The sequence below is a fragment of the Phocoena phocoena genome, chromosome 2 (genome assembly GCF_963924675.1).
Source record: "Phocoena phocoena chromosome 2, mPhoPho1.1, whole genome shotgun sequence".
In the NCBI taxonomy this organism is placed as follows: Eukaryota; Metazoa; Chordata; class Mammalia; order Artiodactyla; family Phocoenidae; genus Phocoena; species Phocoena phocoena.
In genome coordinates this window covers 149,575,819-149,593,716 of record NC_089220.1, presented here as the reverse complement: position 1 = coordinate 149,593,716, position 17,898 = coordinate 149,575,819, and positions in this window count along the sequence as shown.

Genomic DNA, 17,898 nt, shown 5'->3' with positions numbered 1-17,898 from the left:
TCCATCCGTCTGTCTGTGTGCATTTAGGTTGCTTCCATTACCTGGCTATTGTAAATAGTGCTGCAATGAACATTGTGGTGAATGTGTCTTTTTGGTTTATGTTTTTCTCTGGGTATATGCCCAGTAGTGGGATTGCTGGATCATATGGTAATTCTATTTTTAGTTCTTTAAGGAACCTCCATATTGTTCTCCATAGTGACTGTATCAATTTACATTCCCACCAATAGAGGAAGAGGGTTCCTTTTCTCCACACCCTCCCCAGCATTTGTTTTTTGTAGATTTTCTGATGATGTACATTCTAACAGGTGTGAGGTGATACCTCATTGTAGTTTTGATTTGCATTTCTCTAATAATTAGTGATGTTGAGAAGCTTTTCAGGTGCTTCTTGGCCATCTCTCTCTCTTCTTGGAATAAATGTCTATTTAGATCTTCTGCCATTTTTGTATTGGGTTGTTTGGTTTTTTAATATTGAGCTGCATGTGCTGTTTATATATTATTGGAGAGTAATCCTTTGTCTGTTGATTCATTTGCAAATATATTCTCCCATTCTGAGGGTTGTCTTTTCGTCTTGTTTTTACTTTCCTTTGCTTTGCAAAAGCTTTTATGTTTCATTAGGTCCCATTTGTTTATTTTTCTTTTTTATTGCATTACTCCAGGAGGTGGATCAAAAAAGATCTTGCTGTGATTCATGTCAGAGTATTCTTCCTATTCTTTCCTCTAAGAGTTTTACACTCTCCGGTCTTACATTGAGGTCTCTAATCCATTTTGAATTTATTGTTCTGTATGGTGTTAGGGAGTATTCTAATTTCATTCTGTTACATGTAGCTGCCCATTTTTCCCAGAACCACTGATTGAAGAGACTGTCTTTTCTCCATTGTATAGTCTTGCCTCCTGTGTCATAGATTATTGACCATTTGTATGTAGGTGTATCTCTGGGCTTTCTTTTTTTTTTTCATTTTACAACTTTATTGGAGTATAATTGCTTTACAATGGAGTGTTAGTTTCTGCTGTATAACAAAGTGAATCAGCTATATATATACCACCATATGCCCTCCCTCTTGCATCTCTCTCCCACTGTCTCTATCTCACCACGTTAGGTGTTCAGAAAGCACTGAGCTGATCTCCCTGTGCTATGTGGCTTCTTCCCAGTAGCTATCGATGTTACATTTGGTAATATATATATGTCCATGCCACTCTCTCACTTTGTCCCAGCTTACCCTTCCTCCTCCCCATGTGCTCAAGTCCTTTCTGTACATCTGTGTCCTTAATCCTGTCCCGCCCCTGGTTCTTCATAAACGTTTTTTTTCTTTAGACTCCATATATCTGTGTTAGCACACGGTATTTGTTTTTCTTTCTGACTTACTTTACTGTGTAGGACAGTCTCTACGTCCATCCATCTCACTACAAATAACTCAGTTTTGTTTCTTTTTATGGCTGAGTAATATTCCATTGTATATATGTGTCAGATCTTCTCTATCCATTCATCTGTCGATGGACACTTAGGTTACTTCCATGTCCTGGCTATTGTAAATAGAGCTGCAATGAACATTGTTGAACATAACTCTTTTTGAATTATGGTTTTCTCAGGGTAAATGCCCAGTAGTTGGATTGCTGGGTCGTATGGTACTTCTATTTTTAGTTTTTTAAGGAACCTCCATACTGTTCTCCCTAGTGGCTATATCAATTTACATTCCCACCAACACTGAAAGAGTGTTCCCTTTTCTCCAATAAATGCCTATCCAGCATTTATTTTTTGTAGATTTTTTGATGATTGCCATTCTGACTGCTGTGAGTGATACCTCACTGTAGTTTTGATTTACATTTCTGTAACGATTAGTGATGTTCAGCATCCTTTCATGTGTTTGTTGGAAACCTGTATATCGTCTTTGGAGAAATGTCTATTTAGGTCTTCTGCCCATTTTTGGATTGGGTTGTTTGTTTTTGTGATATTGAGCTACATGAGCTGCTTGTAAATTTTGGAGATTAATCCTTTGTCATTTGCTTCATTTGAAAATATTTTCTCCCATTCTGAGGGTTGTCTTTTCGTCTTCTTTATGTGTTCCTTTGCTGTGCAAAAGCTTTTAAGTTTCATTAGGTCCCATTTGTTTATTTTTGTTTTTATTTCCATTTCTCTAGGAGGTGGGTCAAATAGGATCTTGTGATTTATTTCATAGAGTGTTCTGCCTATGTTTCCTTCTAAGAGTTTAATAGCGTCTGGTCTTAACATTTACATCTCTAATCTGTTTTGAGTTTATTTTTGTGTATGGTGTTATGGATGTTCTAATTTCATTCTTCTATGTGTAACTGTCCAGTTTTCCCAGCACCACTTACTGAAGAGACTGTCTTTTCTCCATTGTTTATCCTTGCCTCCTTTGTCATAGATGAGTTAGCCATAGATATGTAGGTTTATCTCTGGGCTTTCTCCTGTTCCATTGATCTATATTTCTGTTTTGGTGCCAGTACAATATAGTCTTGATTACTGTAGCTTTGTAGTATAGTCTGAAGTCAGGAAGTCTGATTCCTCCAGCTCTTTTAATTTCCCTCAAGACTGATTTGGCTATTCGGGGTGCTTTGTGTCTCCATACAAATTTTAAGATTTTTTTGTTCTAGTTCTGTAGAAAATGCCACTGATAATTTGATAGGGATTGCATTGAATCTGTAGATTGCTTTGGGTAGTATAGTCATTTTCACAGTATTGATTCTTCTAATCCAAGCATATGGTTAATACTCCCATCTGTTTATATCATCTTTGATTTCTTTCAGCAGTGTCTTATAGTTTTCTGAGTATAGGACTTTGACCTCCTTAGGTAGGTTCATTCCTACCTATTTTATTCGTTTTATTGTAATGGTGTATGGGATTGTTTCCTTAATTTCTCTTTCTGATCTTTCATTGTTAGTGTAGAGGAATGCAAGGGATTTCTGTGCATTAATTTTGTATCCTGAAACTTTATCAAATTCATTGATTAGCTCTTGTAATTTTCTAGTGTCATTTTTAGGATTCACTGTGTAGTATCATGTCATTTGCAAACAGTGAAAATTTTACTTCTTTTCCAATTTGTATTCCTTTTATTTCTTTTTCTTCTCTGATTGCTGTGTCTAAGACTTCCAAACCTATGTTGAACAATACTGGTGAGAGTGGACATCCTTGTCTTGTTCCTGATCTTAGAGGAAATTCTTATAGTTTTTCACCATTGAGAATGATGTTTTTTGTGGGTTTGTAATATATGGCCTTTATTATGTTGAGGTAGATTCCCTCTATGTTCACTTTCTGGAGACTTTTTAATCATAAATGGGTGTTGAATTTTGTCAAAAGCTTTTCCTGCATCTATTGAGATGATATTTTTATTCTACAATTTGTTAATATGGTGTATCACATTGATTGATTAGTGTATATTGAAGAATCCTTGCATCCCTGGGATAGACCCCACCTGATCATGGTGTATGATCCTTTTTATGTGTTGTTCAATTCTGTTTCCTAGTATTTTGTTGAGGATTTTTACATCTATATTCATCAGTGATATTGGTCTCTACTTTTCTTTTTTTGTAGTATCAGTGTCTGTTTTTGGTGTCAGTGTGATGGTGGCCTCATAGAATGAGTTTGGGGGTGTTCCTTTCCCTGCAAATTTCTGAGGAATTTGAGAAGGTTGGGTGTTAGCTCTTGTCTAAATATTTGACAGAATTCACCTCTGATGCCATCTGGTTCTGGACTTTTGTTTGTTGGAAGATTTTTAATCACAGTTTCAATTTCATTACTTGTGATAGGTCTGTTCATATTTTCTATTTATTCCTGTTTCAGTCTTGGAAGGTTATATCTTTCTAAGAATTTGTCCATTTCATCCAGGTTGTCCATTTTATTGGCATAGAGTTGCTTGTAGAAGTCTCTTAGGATGCTTTGTATTTCTGTGGTGTCTGTGGCAACTTCTCCTTTTTCACTTCTAATTTTATTGATTTGAGTCCTCTCCCTCTTTTCCTTGAGTCTGGCTAACGGTTTATCATTTTTGTTTATCTTCTCGAAGAACCAGCTTTTAGTTTTATTGACGTTTGCTATTGTTTTCTTTGTTTCTATTTCATTTATTTCTGCTCTGATCTTTATGATTTCTTTCTTTCTACTAACTTTGAGTTTTGTTCTTCTTTCTCTAATTCCTTTAGGTGTAAGTTTAGATTATTTATTTGAGATTTTTCTGGTTTCTTGAGGTAGGCTTGTATTGCTATAAACTTCCCTCTTAGGACTGCTTTTGTTGCATCCCATAGGTTTTGGATCATCATGTTTTTGTTGTCATTTGTCTCTAGGTTGTTTTTGATTTCCTCTTTGATTTCTTCAGTGATGTCTTGGTTATTTAGTGATGTATTGTTAAGCCTCCATGTGTTTGTGTTTTTTACGTATTTTTTCCCTGTTATTGATTTGTAATCTCATAACCTTGTGGTCGAAACCGATGCTTGATATGATTTCAGTTTTCTTAAATTTCCTGAGGCTTTATTTGTGACCCAAGATGTGATCTATCCTGGAGAATGTTCTGCGTGAAGTTGAGAAGAACATGTAATCTGCTGGTTTTGGATGGAATGTCCTATAAATATCAATTAAATCTATTTGGTCTATTGTGTCATTTAAAGTTTGTGTTTTCTTATTAATTTTCTGTCTGGATGATCTCCATTGGTGTAAGTAAAGTGTTAAAGTCCCCTGCTATTATTGTGTTACTGTGGATTTTCTCTTTTACAGCTGTTAGCAGTTGCCTTATGTATTGAGGTGCTCCTATGTTGGGTACATATATATTTATAATTGTTATATCTTCCTGGATTGATCCCTTGGTCATTATGTAGTGTCCTTCCTTGTCTCTTGTAACATTCTTTATATTAAAGTCTATTTTATCTGATATGAGTATTGCTACTCCAGCTTTCTTTTGATTTTCATTTGCATGGAATATCCTTTTCCATCCCCTCACTTTCAGTCTGTATGCTTCCCTAGGTCTGAAATAGGTCTCTTATAGACAACATATATATTGATCTTGTTTTTGTATCCATTCAGCAAGACTGTGTCTTTTGTTTGGAGCATTTAATCCATTCACACTTAAGGTAAATATTGATATGTATATTCCTATTACTATTTTCTTAATTGTTATGTGTTTATTTTTATAGATTCTTTTCTTCTCTTGTGTTTCCCACTTAGATAGGTTCCTTTAGCCTTTGTTGTAGAGCTAGTTTTGTGGTGCTGATTTCTCTTAGCTTTTGCTTGTCTGTAAAGCTTTTGATTTCTCCATCTAATCTGAATGAGATCTTGCTGTGTAGAGTTATTTTGGTTGTAGGTTCTTCCCTTTCATCACTTTAAATATATCATCCCACTCCCTTCTGGTTTGTAGAGTTTCTGCTGAGAAATCAGCTGTTAACCTTATGAGAGTTCCCTTGTATGTTGTCATTTTTCCCCTGTGCTTTCAATAATTTTTCTTTGTCTTTAATTTTTGTCAGTTTGATTATTATGTGTCTCAGCATTTTTCTCCTTGGGTTTATCCTGCCTGGGACTCTCTGTGCTTTCTGGACTTGGGTGGCTACTATTTCCTTTCCCATGCTAGGGAAGTTTTCGACTATAATCTCTTCAAATATTTTCTCGGGTCCTTTCTCTCTCTCTTCACCTTCTGGGACCCCTATAATGCAAATTTTGTTGCATTTAATGTTATCCCAGAGGTCTCTTAAGCTGTCTTCATTTCTTTTCATTCTTTTTTCTTTATTCTTTTCTGCAGCTGTGAATTCCACCTTTCTGTCTCTAGGCCACTTATCCGTTCTTCTGCCTCAATTATTCTACTATTGATTCCTTCTAGTGTATTTTTTTTTGTGTGGTACACGGACCTCTCACTTTTGTGGCCTCTCCCATTGTGGAGCACAGGCTTTGGACACGCAGGCTCAGCAGCCATGGCTCATGGGCCCAGACGCTCTGTGGCATGTGGGATCTTCCCAGACCAGGGCACGAACCTGCGTCCCCTGCATTGGCAGGTGGACTCTCAACCACTGTGCCAACAGGGAAGCTCCCTTCCAGTGTATTTTTCGTTTCAGTTATTGTATTGTTCATCTCTGTTTGTTTGTTCTTTAATTCTTCTAGGTCTTTGTTAACTATTTCTTGCATCTTCTCGATCTTTGCCTCCATTCTTTTTCCAAGGTCTTGGATCATCTTCACTATCACTATTCTGAATTCTTTTTCTGGAAGGTTGCCTATCTCCACCTCATTTAGTTGTTTTTCTGGGGTTTTATCTTGTTCCTTCATCTGGTACAAATTCCTCTGCCTTTTCATTTTGCCTATCTTTCTGTGAATGTGGTTTTCCATCCACAGGCTGAAGAATTGTAGTTCTTCTTGCTTCTGCTGTCTGCCCTCTGCTGGATGAGTCTATCTTTGAGGCTTGGGCAGCATTCCTGATGTGAGGGACTGGTGGTGGGTGGAGCTGGGTGTTGCTCTGGTGGGCAGAGCTCAATAAAACTTTAATCCGCTTGTCTGCTGATGCATGGGGCAGAGTTACCTCTCTGTTCGTTGTTTGGCCTGAGGCGACCCAGGACTGTGGCCTACCTGGCTCTTTGGTGGGGCTACCTGTGGACTCTGGGAGGGCTCATGCTAAGGAGAACTTCCCAGAACTTCTGCTCCCAGTGTCCTTGTCCACACGGTGAGCCACAGTCACCCCCCCACCTCTGCAGGAGACCCTCTAAAACTAGCAGGTAGGTCTGCTCAGTCTCCTATGGGGTCACTGCTCCTTCCTTGGGTCCTGATGTGCACACTACTGTGTGTGTCCTCCAAGAGTGTAGTCTCTGTTGTGACTCTACGTCTCTGAGTGGGGTTGTGACTCTACGTCTCTGAGTGGGGTTGAGACTCTGAGTGGAGTCTCACAGACTCTATGTCCTGTGAAACTTCGATGCTTTGTGGTTCTAGAAATCCTATAGGAGACGGTCCACAGCAGGTGAAGCTAATGCTGTCAGTGGAGGTGGTGAAGCCAAAGATCTGCAGTTCAGACTAAAGGTGCCAATGTACATTCAGGACAAAACAATCTCATGTGAATGTAGTTCAGGCAGGTTTAGCATAAATGCAGTCAGGTTAATGCCTAACATCTTCTATCGTGTGCCTCCCCTCAGGGACCCCCCCTCCTCAGTTCCTGAGGCTCCTGTAACTCATGTACAGTGGAAGGGAGACTGGGTTCTGTCCAGTCTGAGCCCTGAGTTACCCTGTGTGTATCTTAGGATACTTTGTATTTCTGTGGTGTCTCTTGTAACATAATCACTTTCATTTCTGATTTATTTGGGCCCTTTCTTTTTTTTAAAAAAACATACTACTATTGTCTTTTATACTTTACAGAAGCTTAAAAAATGTTTGATCTATTACCCTTACTCTATGTATAGGTTTCTCAGTGAGATTTTTACTTTTGTTTTTTTCTTGTTACTATCAATAATTAGTGAGATTTCTTTTAAGCTTAAGTAAATTCCTTCAACATTGCATATAAGGCTGGTTTATTAGTGATGAACTCTGTTAGCTTTTGCTAGTCTTGGAAACTCTTGATCTCTCCTTCAATTCTTTCTTTCCTCCATAAATTTATTTATTTACTTATGGCTTTATTAGGTCTTCATTGCAGTGCGTGGGCTTTTCTCTAGTTGTGGCAAGTGGAGGCTACTCTTCGTTGTGGTGCATGGGCCGTTGTGGTGCATGGGCTTCTCATTTCAGTGGCTCTTCTTGTTGTGCAACATGGACTCTAGGTGCTCAGGCTTCAGTAGTTGTGGCACACAGGCTTAGTTGCTCTGTGGCATGTGGGATCTTCCTGGATCAGGGCTCAAATCCATGTCCCCTGCATTGGCAGGCAGATTCTCAACCACTGTGACATCATGGAAGCCCTCTCGTGCAATTCTGAATCATAATCTTGCTGGTAGAGTATTCCTGTTGTAGACTTTTTCTTTTTAGCCCATTGATTATATCCTATCATTCCTTCCTAGTCTGAAAATTGTGCTGAGAAGTCATCTGACAGTCTTATGGGAATACCTTGAACATAACTAGACCCTTTTATTTCACTGCCTCTGTGATCACTCTTTAAACTTTTAAATATTTGGAGCTTTATAATATGTCTTGGTGTGGACCTGTTTGTCTTCATCTTGTTTGGGACTCTGTTTTTCCTGGACCTGGATGTGTGTTTCCTTCCCCAGGTTAGGAAAGTTATCAGTTACTCTATCCTCCAATAAGTTATCTGCCCATATCTCTCTTCTCGTCGTTCTGGGGCCCCTGTAATGCTCATGTTAATATTCTTGATGTTGTCTCAGAGGTCCCTTTACGTATAGTCTTAATTGCTTTTACTTTGTGCTATTCAGTTTGGGTGATTTTCACTACTCTCTTTTCCACTTCACTGATCTGTTCTTCTGTATCATACAGTATAATGTGGCTTCTCTCATGTATGTGTGTGTGTGTTTGTGTGTGTGTGGTGTGTGTGTGTTTTAATCTCTTTTATTGTATTGTTCACTGTTTTGTTTTTTTGACATGTTATTACTCTTTGTTGAAATTCTCACTATGTCTGTCTAATCTTCTCCTGACTTGGGTGAGCGTCCTTATAATCATTACTGTGAACACGTTTTTTATTGGGTAGAATGCTTATCCCTGTTTTATTCAGTTCTTTTTCTGATGTCGTGTCTTGTTACTTCATTTGTAACATATTCCTCTGTTTCCTTATGTTTCCTAATTCTCTGTGCATCTTTATTCATTAGGTTCAGGTTGTTACATTCCCGGGTCTCAGAGAAGTGGCCTTATATAGGAGATGACTGATAGGGCCTAGCAGCACATTGTCTTCTGGCCAGCAGAGCCACATGCTCCAGGGGCGTCCCCTGTGTGGGCTGCACACATCTTTCTCTTACGGCAGGGCCAACAGCTGTAGACAAGCTGGTATGTGGTGTTGGACTCTGGCCTAAATGGCTGTGAGCCCCTGCAGTATGTGATTGCCATGGGTGTGCTGATATCCAAGGCAGCCCTCCATTATGGGTGGCTGTGTGGTGCTCTAGGTGCACAGGCGGACAGCGTAGGCCCCCAGTGTGTCTGGTTGTGAGTTCTTCTGGTGCAGGAGTGCTCTGGGCATGGTGGTAAATGGGGCAGGCCCGATTCTAATCAGTTCCAGGGAAGACTCTAAAATGTTGCTTGCCAATGTCTCAGTTCCTAGTGGGAGTCTCAGCTGCCTCTTGCCTTTCCAAGAAGCTCTCCAAGATTAGCAAGTGGGTCTGACACACGTGTCTTTCACTCTATTGGCTCTGCACAGGGACTGAGAACATGTGAGATTTGTGTGTGCCCTATGAGAGCAGTCTCAGTTTCCTTTAGCCTCCAGATTTCCTGAAAATAAGCCCTGCAAGTTTTCAAAGCCAGACCTGTTATGTTCTTTTCTTCCAGTGCAGGAACCCTGGGCTGAGCATCCTAATGCCAGGCTCATACCTTTCCCTCCATGTGGAGGACCTATGCAATTGTGATATCTTCCAGCTGTGGGTCACTGTGCTCCATGTGTGGGCTCCAATTAGACTGTGTTTCCAGTCCTCCTACCTGCCTTGTGGTTTCTCCTTCCTTATATCTTTAGTTGTGGAAAACGTTCCCTGCTAGTCTTCAGAGATAATTTCCGTGTAAGTTGTTGTAATTTGGGTGTGTCTTTGGCAGGAAGGGAGCTCAGTATCTTCCTACTCTATCATCTTGATCCCCTCTCAAGAATTCTTTGAAAATATATGCATTTATTACTGTAAACATAACTCTTTGAATTGCAGTCTTGTTCCTGTATTCCATAAATTTAGGTACTTTGTGTTTCCAATTTGGTTTGCTTTAAGATTTCTTTTAAATTTCCATTTTGATTTATTCCTGTATGCATTGGCTATTCAGGAGCTTATTGTTCAATTTCTAAGTGTTCTTTAATTTTCAATTATTTTTTTAATATTGAATTTCAGTTTCATACCATTGTGGTTGGAAATGATCCCTGATATGATTTCAATATTCTTGGATTTTTGAAGACTTGTTTTGTGGCTTAACATAGGATCTACCCTAGGCAATGTTCTATGTGTACTTAAGAACAATGGAAAGTTTGCTGCTGTTGAGTGGAATATACTGTAGATGTATGTTTTGTTCATTTGATATCAAGTGTGTGTTTAGGTTCAGTGTTTCCTGATTGATATTATGTCCAGATGATCTATACAGTGTTGAAAGTTGGGTATCGATGTTTCTTACCATTATTTTATTTCTGCACATTTTCCCCTTCACGTGGGTTAATATATTCTCTATATGTTGAGAGGCTGCAAAGCTGGATACATACATATTTATAATTGTCATGATTTCTTTTTTTTGGGGGGGGGGTATGCGGGCCTCTCACTGCTGTGGCCTCTCCTGCCGTGGAGCACAGGCTCCGGACGCACAGGCCCAGCAGCCATGGCTCACGGGCCCAGCCGCATGTGGGATCTTCCCAGACCAGGGCACGAACCCACGTCCCCTGCGTCGGCAGGCGGACTCCCAACCACTGCGCCACCAGGGAAGCCCTTGTCATGATTTCTTGATGAATTAATCCATTTATCATTATATGATAACCTTCTTTCCTTTGAGAGGTTGGACTTCAAGTCTTTTATACCTCATAATAGACTAGTCAGTCAAGTATCATTTTCATGGAGTATTTTTTCCCCAATCTTTCAATTTTATGCTATATATGGATTAGAAGTTAACATGAATATCTTGTACACAGTATAATTGAACTTTCTTTAATCCATTCAGCCACCCTATGGATTATTTAAATTGAAGTATAGTTGATTTACAATATTCCATTAGTCTCAGGGGTACAACGTATGGATTGAATATTTTTATAGATCAGGCTCCACTAAAGTGATTACACAATAATGGCTATATTCCCCTGTGTTGTACTATATATCCTTGTTTGTTTAGTTCATACATAGGGGTGCTGGATTTAGAGAAACAAACTACTGTTTTTCCCTCCCCCTTTTACTCGCCCCACCAGTAACCACTAATTTGTTCTCTGTGAGTCTATTTCTGTTTTGTTATATACATACCTTTCTTGCATTTTTAGATTCTACAGAGAAGTAAGAACATAGTGTATTTGTCCTTCTCTAACTTAAGTAGGTATAAATATTCTAGGCCTATCCACGTTGTTGCAAATGGCAGAATTTGATCCTTTTTAATGCTGAGTAATAGTCTATTGTGTATACATACCACATCTTCTTTATCCACTCATCTGTTGATGGACATTTAGTTTGCTTCCATATGTTGGCAATTTTAAATAATGCTGCTATGAACATTGGGATGCATGTATCTTGTCAAATTGGTGTCTTCATTTTCTTTGGACGTATACCAAGCAGTGGAATTCCTGGCTAATATGATAGTTCTACTTTTAGCTTTTATCAGGACCTCCATATTCTTTTCATAGTGGGTGTACCAACTTACAATCCCACCAACAGTGTACTAGGATTCCCTTCTCCATGTCATGAACAACATTTCATATTTGTAGACTTTGGAATAATAGCCACGTTGAGAGGTGTGACATGACGTCTCATTATGGGTTTTCTTGTGGGTCATTCATTAAATTTAATTTACAAAAGAAGGTGATAGGCTGGATGTGATCTCCAGATTTAGTTTGCTAATGCCTGGTATAGGTTAATTTGGGGAGAATTAATACTTTACAATGTTATTTATTGCTTACATTTAGTGGTTGGAAACATTTAAAATTTTTTCTCCCTGAAGGATATCTGAAGTCTGTTGGTTTGTTTCTGTTTTATAAATTTGTTCATTTCTATCTTTTTTCAGACTCTACTATAAGTGATATCATATGATATTTGTATTTTTCTATCTGACTTACTTCACTTAGAATGAAATAATGCCATTCGCAGCAACAGGAATGGACCTAGAGATGATCATGCTTTTTCATTTCTGAATAATATTTGATTGTGTACATGTACCACTTCTTCATTAACCATTCATCTGTTGATGGACATTTTGGTTACCTCCATGTCTTGGCTATTGTAAACAGTGCTGCAGTGCATGTTTGGGTTTGGGTGCATTTGTCATTTTCATTCCTGGCTTTCTACAGATGTACACCCAGAAGTAAGACTGCTGGATGATATGGTAGCTCTATTTTTACTTTTAAAAGGCATCTCCATACTGTACTTTATAGTGTCTGTTACCAGCTTACATCTCACCAACAGCATAGGAGGGTTCCCTTTTCTCCATGTCCTCTCCAGCATTTATGGTTTGTAAACTTTTTGATGATGGCCATTCTGACTGTGAGGTGATACCTTGTTGTAGTTTTGATTTGCATGTGTCTAATAATTCGAGATTTTGAGCATCTCTGCATGTGTTTTTTTTTAACACTGTGAGAAAAAGTTACAGCTGACATTGGCTTTTTGAAAGTCTGACTATTTTGAACTTTTGCTCGTTAACTACCACAGGACATCTGTTAAGGGCAGGTGTCATTTACACCCTGGCAGTCCTTGTGAATATGAAGTGACCATAAACACATGTTTTAAAGTTGCTGTTGTGGAAATGGGCACAGATGATAGGATTTCCTTCATGCCCCTCTCTGGTTACTTGGGTAACCAGACCTACTGTGGAAGACGGGCTCCTGGATTGTAAATTAGTGTGGGCTGTGGCAGAACAAACACCCCAAATCTTCTGTTTTGTTACTTCTTGTTTTTGTTTTAATTTAATTTTTCTTTTTTATTGGAGTAGAGTTGATTTAAAATATTCTGTTTGTGGTAGGCATACAGAATCTTGTTCAGTTATGTATATTCATATGTCTATTCATCTTCAGATTCTTTTCCCATATAGGTTATTAGAGAGTGTTGAGTAGACTTCCCTTTGTTATGCAGTAGGTCCTTGTTGATAAACTGTCTTATATGTATTAGTGTGTAAATATTTTCCCCAGCTTCCTGATTTATTCCTTCCACCCACCTTTCTCATTGGGTAACCATAAGTTTGTTTTCTAAGTCTGTGAGTCTGTTTCTCTCTTTTATTTTATTTTTTTGGCTGTACTGCAAAGCATGTGTGATATTAGTTCTCCCAACACCAGGGATCAAACCCATGCCCCCTGAATTGGAAGCTCGGATTCTTAACCATTGGACCACCTGGAAAGTCCCTGTTTCTCTCTTGTAAATTAGTTCATTGATATCAATTTTTAAATTTCAGCTATAAGTAGTATCATATGATATTTGACTTTCTCTTTCTGACTTACTTCCCTTAGTATGATTATCTCTAATTCTATCTATAATGCTGCAAATGGCATTCCTTCATTCTTTTCATTTTTGAGTAATATTTCACTGTGAACATGTACCACTTCTTTATCCGTCCATCTGCTGATGGATATTTTGGTTGCTTCCATGTCTTAGACATTGTAAATTGTGCTGTGGTACACATATGGGTGCATGTGTGTTTTCCAATTCTGGTTTTCTCCTGTTATACGCCTGGGAGTGGGACAGCTGGATCATGTGGTACCTCTAAATTTACCTTGTAAAGGCACCTTCATACTCTTATTTATAGTGGCTGTTACCATGTTAGATCCCAACAGCAGCATAGGAGGTTTCCCTTTTATCTACAACCTCTCAAGCATTTACTGTTTATAGACGTTTCAATCGTGGCTATTCTTACTCATGTGAAGTGATCCCTCATTGTAGTTTTGATTTCCATGACGCTAATAATATAGGAATTAGAACATCTTTTCAAGTGCTTTTCTTTTAAACAGTGTAAAATTTACTTATTGAAATAGGATCTTGAAAGTCTGTTCCTTTGGAATTTATTTTGCTTACCTACCCGTGAACATTTCCTGATTGTGGGTGTCATTTACAGCCCAACAGTTCTTCTGAATATTAAGTACCCATAAGCATTGTTTTTAAAGTTGCAGTTGCAGGAAAGGGCAACAAGGCAGTGGAATTTATTCATACTCAACTTGATTGCTCGGTAAAACATTGGCTTAGTGGAATTCCTCTTCCTAGATTGTAAATTGGAGTGTAAAGTGCCAGGACAAATACCCAAAATCTTGTGTCACATTACTTCTTATTTAATTTAATTTTTATTTCTTATCAGAGTAAATTTGATTACAATGTTGTGTTTGTTCTAGGTGTAAAGAAGCTGGTTCGTTCATATGTATACATATATCTAATCAGGTTTAGATTTTTTCCCATGTTGGTCATTAGAGTTGAGTAGACCTCCCTTGGCATCCAGTAGGTCCTTCTTGATTATATATTTTATATGAATTATTAAATGCATGTTAACCCCAACATCCTAATTTTTCCATTCCTTTCACCTTTTTCAAAGTCTGTATGGGTCTTTCGCAGTGGAAATATATTCATGGTTATCAATTTTTAGATAACACTAGTAAATGATGTCATCGGATATTTGTCTTTCTTTTTGTGACTTACTTTATGTAGTATGATTACCCCTAGGTTCATCAGTGGTGATGCAAAAGGCATTGTTTCATCATTTCCATGGCTAATATTCGATTGTGTACATGTACCACTTCTTTGCCCATTCATCTGTTTTTGAACATTTTGCTTGCATCCATATCTGGCTATTGTAAGTATCGCTGAAGAGCATTTTTGGGTACCTGGGTATTTCTGAATTCTGGTGTTCTCGGGTTACACACCCATTAGTGTTTTGGCAGGATCACATAGTAGCTCAATTGTTACCTTTTAAAGGCACATTCATTCTGTTCTGATTAGTGGCTGTTACCAGTTTACATCCCAGCAACAGCATATGAGTGTATCCATTCTCAGAAACCCATTCAGCATTTATTGTTTGCAGACATTTTTCTCTGATGGCCATTCAGACTATTGTGAGCTGATACCTTTTTGTAGTTTAAATTTGCATGTCCCTAATAATTCTTGATGTTGAACATTTTTTCCTGTCCTTAAAAAAAAAACACTGTGAGGAAATTTACCTCTTGAAATTGTCTTCTCTGGATTTTCTACTGTTTTGCATGTTAATGTCCATTCCTGACCGCAAGATATTTTTTGAGGGCAGGTGTCATTTAAAGCCCTGCAGTCCTTGTGAATATTAAGTGACCAATAGCACTGGATTAAAGCTGCTGTTGCGGGAATTGACCACAAGGCGGCAGATTTCTACATTCCCAACTTTGATTACAAGGACAGGAGAGCCTTCCTGGAAGTTGTGTTCCTAGGTTGCAAATTGTAGTGGAATGTCCCAGGACAAACTCCCAAAAGCTTATGTCTCCTACTTATGTTTGTTTTCTAAATTTATTTTATGTTTCTTATTGGAGTAAATTTTTTTAAACTAAATGCTTCTTCGATCTACAGTTTCCCCTTTCTTCTTTGCCTTTAATATTTATTTATTTATTTTTGGCTGTGTTGCGTCTTCGTTTCTGTGTGAGGGCTTTCTCTAGTTGCGGCAAGCAGGGACCACTCTTCATCGAGGTGCATGGGCCTCTCACTATTGTGGCCTCTCTTGTTGTGGAGTGCAGGCTGCAGACGCGCCGGCTCAGTAGTTGCGGCTCATGGGCCCAGTTGCTCTGCGGCATGTGGGATCCTCCCAGACCAGGGCTCGAACCCGTGTCCCCTGCATTGGCAGGCAGATTCTCAACCACTGCACCACAAGGGAAGTCCCTATTGGAGTAAATTTTATTACAGTGTTGTGATTCTCTGGATGTACCAATTAGGATCAATTTTTCATACATATATCTGTTCATCATTGGATCCTCTTACCATGTAGGTTATTACAGAGTGTTGAGTAGAGCTCCCTTGGTATTTGGTAGGTGTTTGGTGATTATATAATTTATATATATTAATGATTACATAATTTGTATATTTTATATATTGTAAGTTTATATACTTATATATTAGTGTATGTATGTTAACCCCATAATCCTAATTTTCCCACCTTTCATTTTGGTTAACCATTAGTTTGTTTTATACGTCTCTGAGTGTCTTTTCCTTTAGAAATATGTTCATTGGTAGGGATCTTAAGATAACATCTATAAATTATATCATAGGATATATATCATACACTTTTGACTTCACATAATATGATTATTTCCAGACTCACCTGTAGTCATGAAAACGACATTGTTCATTTTTTTTGAAAGCTAATCTTCCATTAGGTACATGTACCAATTCTTCTTTGTCCATTCATCTGTTAACTGACATTTTTGCTGCTTCCATGTCCTGGCTGTTTTCAGTATTACTTCAGTACAGGTTTGTCAGCGTGTGTCTTCTCGATTCGGTGCTTAGGTGATAGGCTCAGTGGTGGGTGTGTTGGATCGAATGACATCTCAATTTTCACTTTTAAACGCAGCTCCTTTCTGTTCTCATTACCGGATCTTACCACTTTACATCTCGCAAGCAGCTAGAGGATACACAGTTCTCTAAAACACCTTCAGCGTTTATAGTTTGTAGACTTTTGGCTGATGGTAGTTGACTTGCGTGAGTTGAAACCTTTTTGTAGGCTAGATTTGCATGAGTCTAATGATTCCTGATGTTGAGCTTTTATCCATTTTCTTTTTTTTTTTGAAAAATAGCGAGTAAAACTTAGCTATTCATACTATCTCCTTGAAAAATTTGCCAGATTTGAATTTTTTTGGCCATTCCATACCTCTGCACAAGTTTTGATGGCAGGTGTGCTTTACAGCCCAGAGTCCTTGTGAATCTTAAGTGACGGTTACCTGTGGTTTTAAAGCCGCTCTTGTGGGAAATGGCACAAGTCGACAGCATTCCTACGTTTCCAATTCTGGGTTTTTGGGCAACAGATCTTTCCTGGAAATCGTGTTTGTAGGCTGCAAATTAGAGTGGAATGTGTCAGGGCAAACGCCCAAGAGCTTATATCGCCATAATTCTTGTTGTTCTTTTAAATTCAATTTTTATTAAATATAAGAGCAAATTTGAGAAAATTGTTGTGTGTGTTCTAGGTGTACAGAATCTGCTTCATTATGTCTATGTATAGATCTATTCATCTTTGGATCCTTTCCCATGTAGGTTATTACAGAATGTTGAGTAGACCTCTCTTGGTATTCCATAGGTATTTTGTGATTATATATTTCATATATATTAGTACATGTCTGTTAACCCCCATATCCTAATTCATACATTCCTTACACCTTTCCATTTGCTTAAACATAATTTGGTTTTCTGAATCTGTGAGTGTCCTTCTCTTGGAAATTATTTCATGGGTATCAATTTTTATGTAACACCTATAAGTGATGTAACAGGATATCTGTCTTTCGGTATCTTTCTTACTTCAAGTTGGGTGATTATCTCTAGGTCCTTCTATGGTGGTGCCAGTGGTACTGTTCCATGCTTTTCCATGGCTAATATTCCATTGTGTACATGGACGACTTCTTCTTGGTGCCTATTTCTGTTGATGGACATTTTGGTTTCTTCCAGCTCTTGGCTCTGGTACATGTTGCTGCAGTGCAGGATTGCCAGCCTGTGTCTTTTTGATTCAGGTCTACTCAGCTGATAGGTCCATCAGTGGGCCTACCAGATCACACAGTGGCTCAATTTTTACCTTTAAACACACCTCCATTCTGTTCTCAGTACTGGCTGTTACCAGGTTACATCCCATCAGCAGCTAGAGGGTACACAGTTCTCTAAAACCCCTTCAGCATTTATACTATGTTAACTTTTTTGCTGATGATCCTTCTGACGGCTGTGAGGTGAACGTGTTTCTATACTGGATTTGCATGGCTTTATTAATTCCTGACGTTGAGCATTTTTCCATGCCTTTTTCTATAACAAAAAAAGAAACAGAATATAAAATGTGCCTAAAATATGCCTCTTGAAATTGTCGTTTTGAAATATGGACGTCTTTTGAGATTTTTGCTCGATTTAAGACCCAAGGATTGTTTTGAGGGCAGGTGTCATTTACAGGCCTGCAATTATTTTGACTATCAAGTAACCATTAGCGCTGCGTTTAGAGCTGCTGTT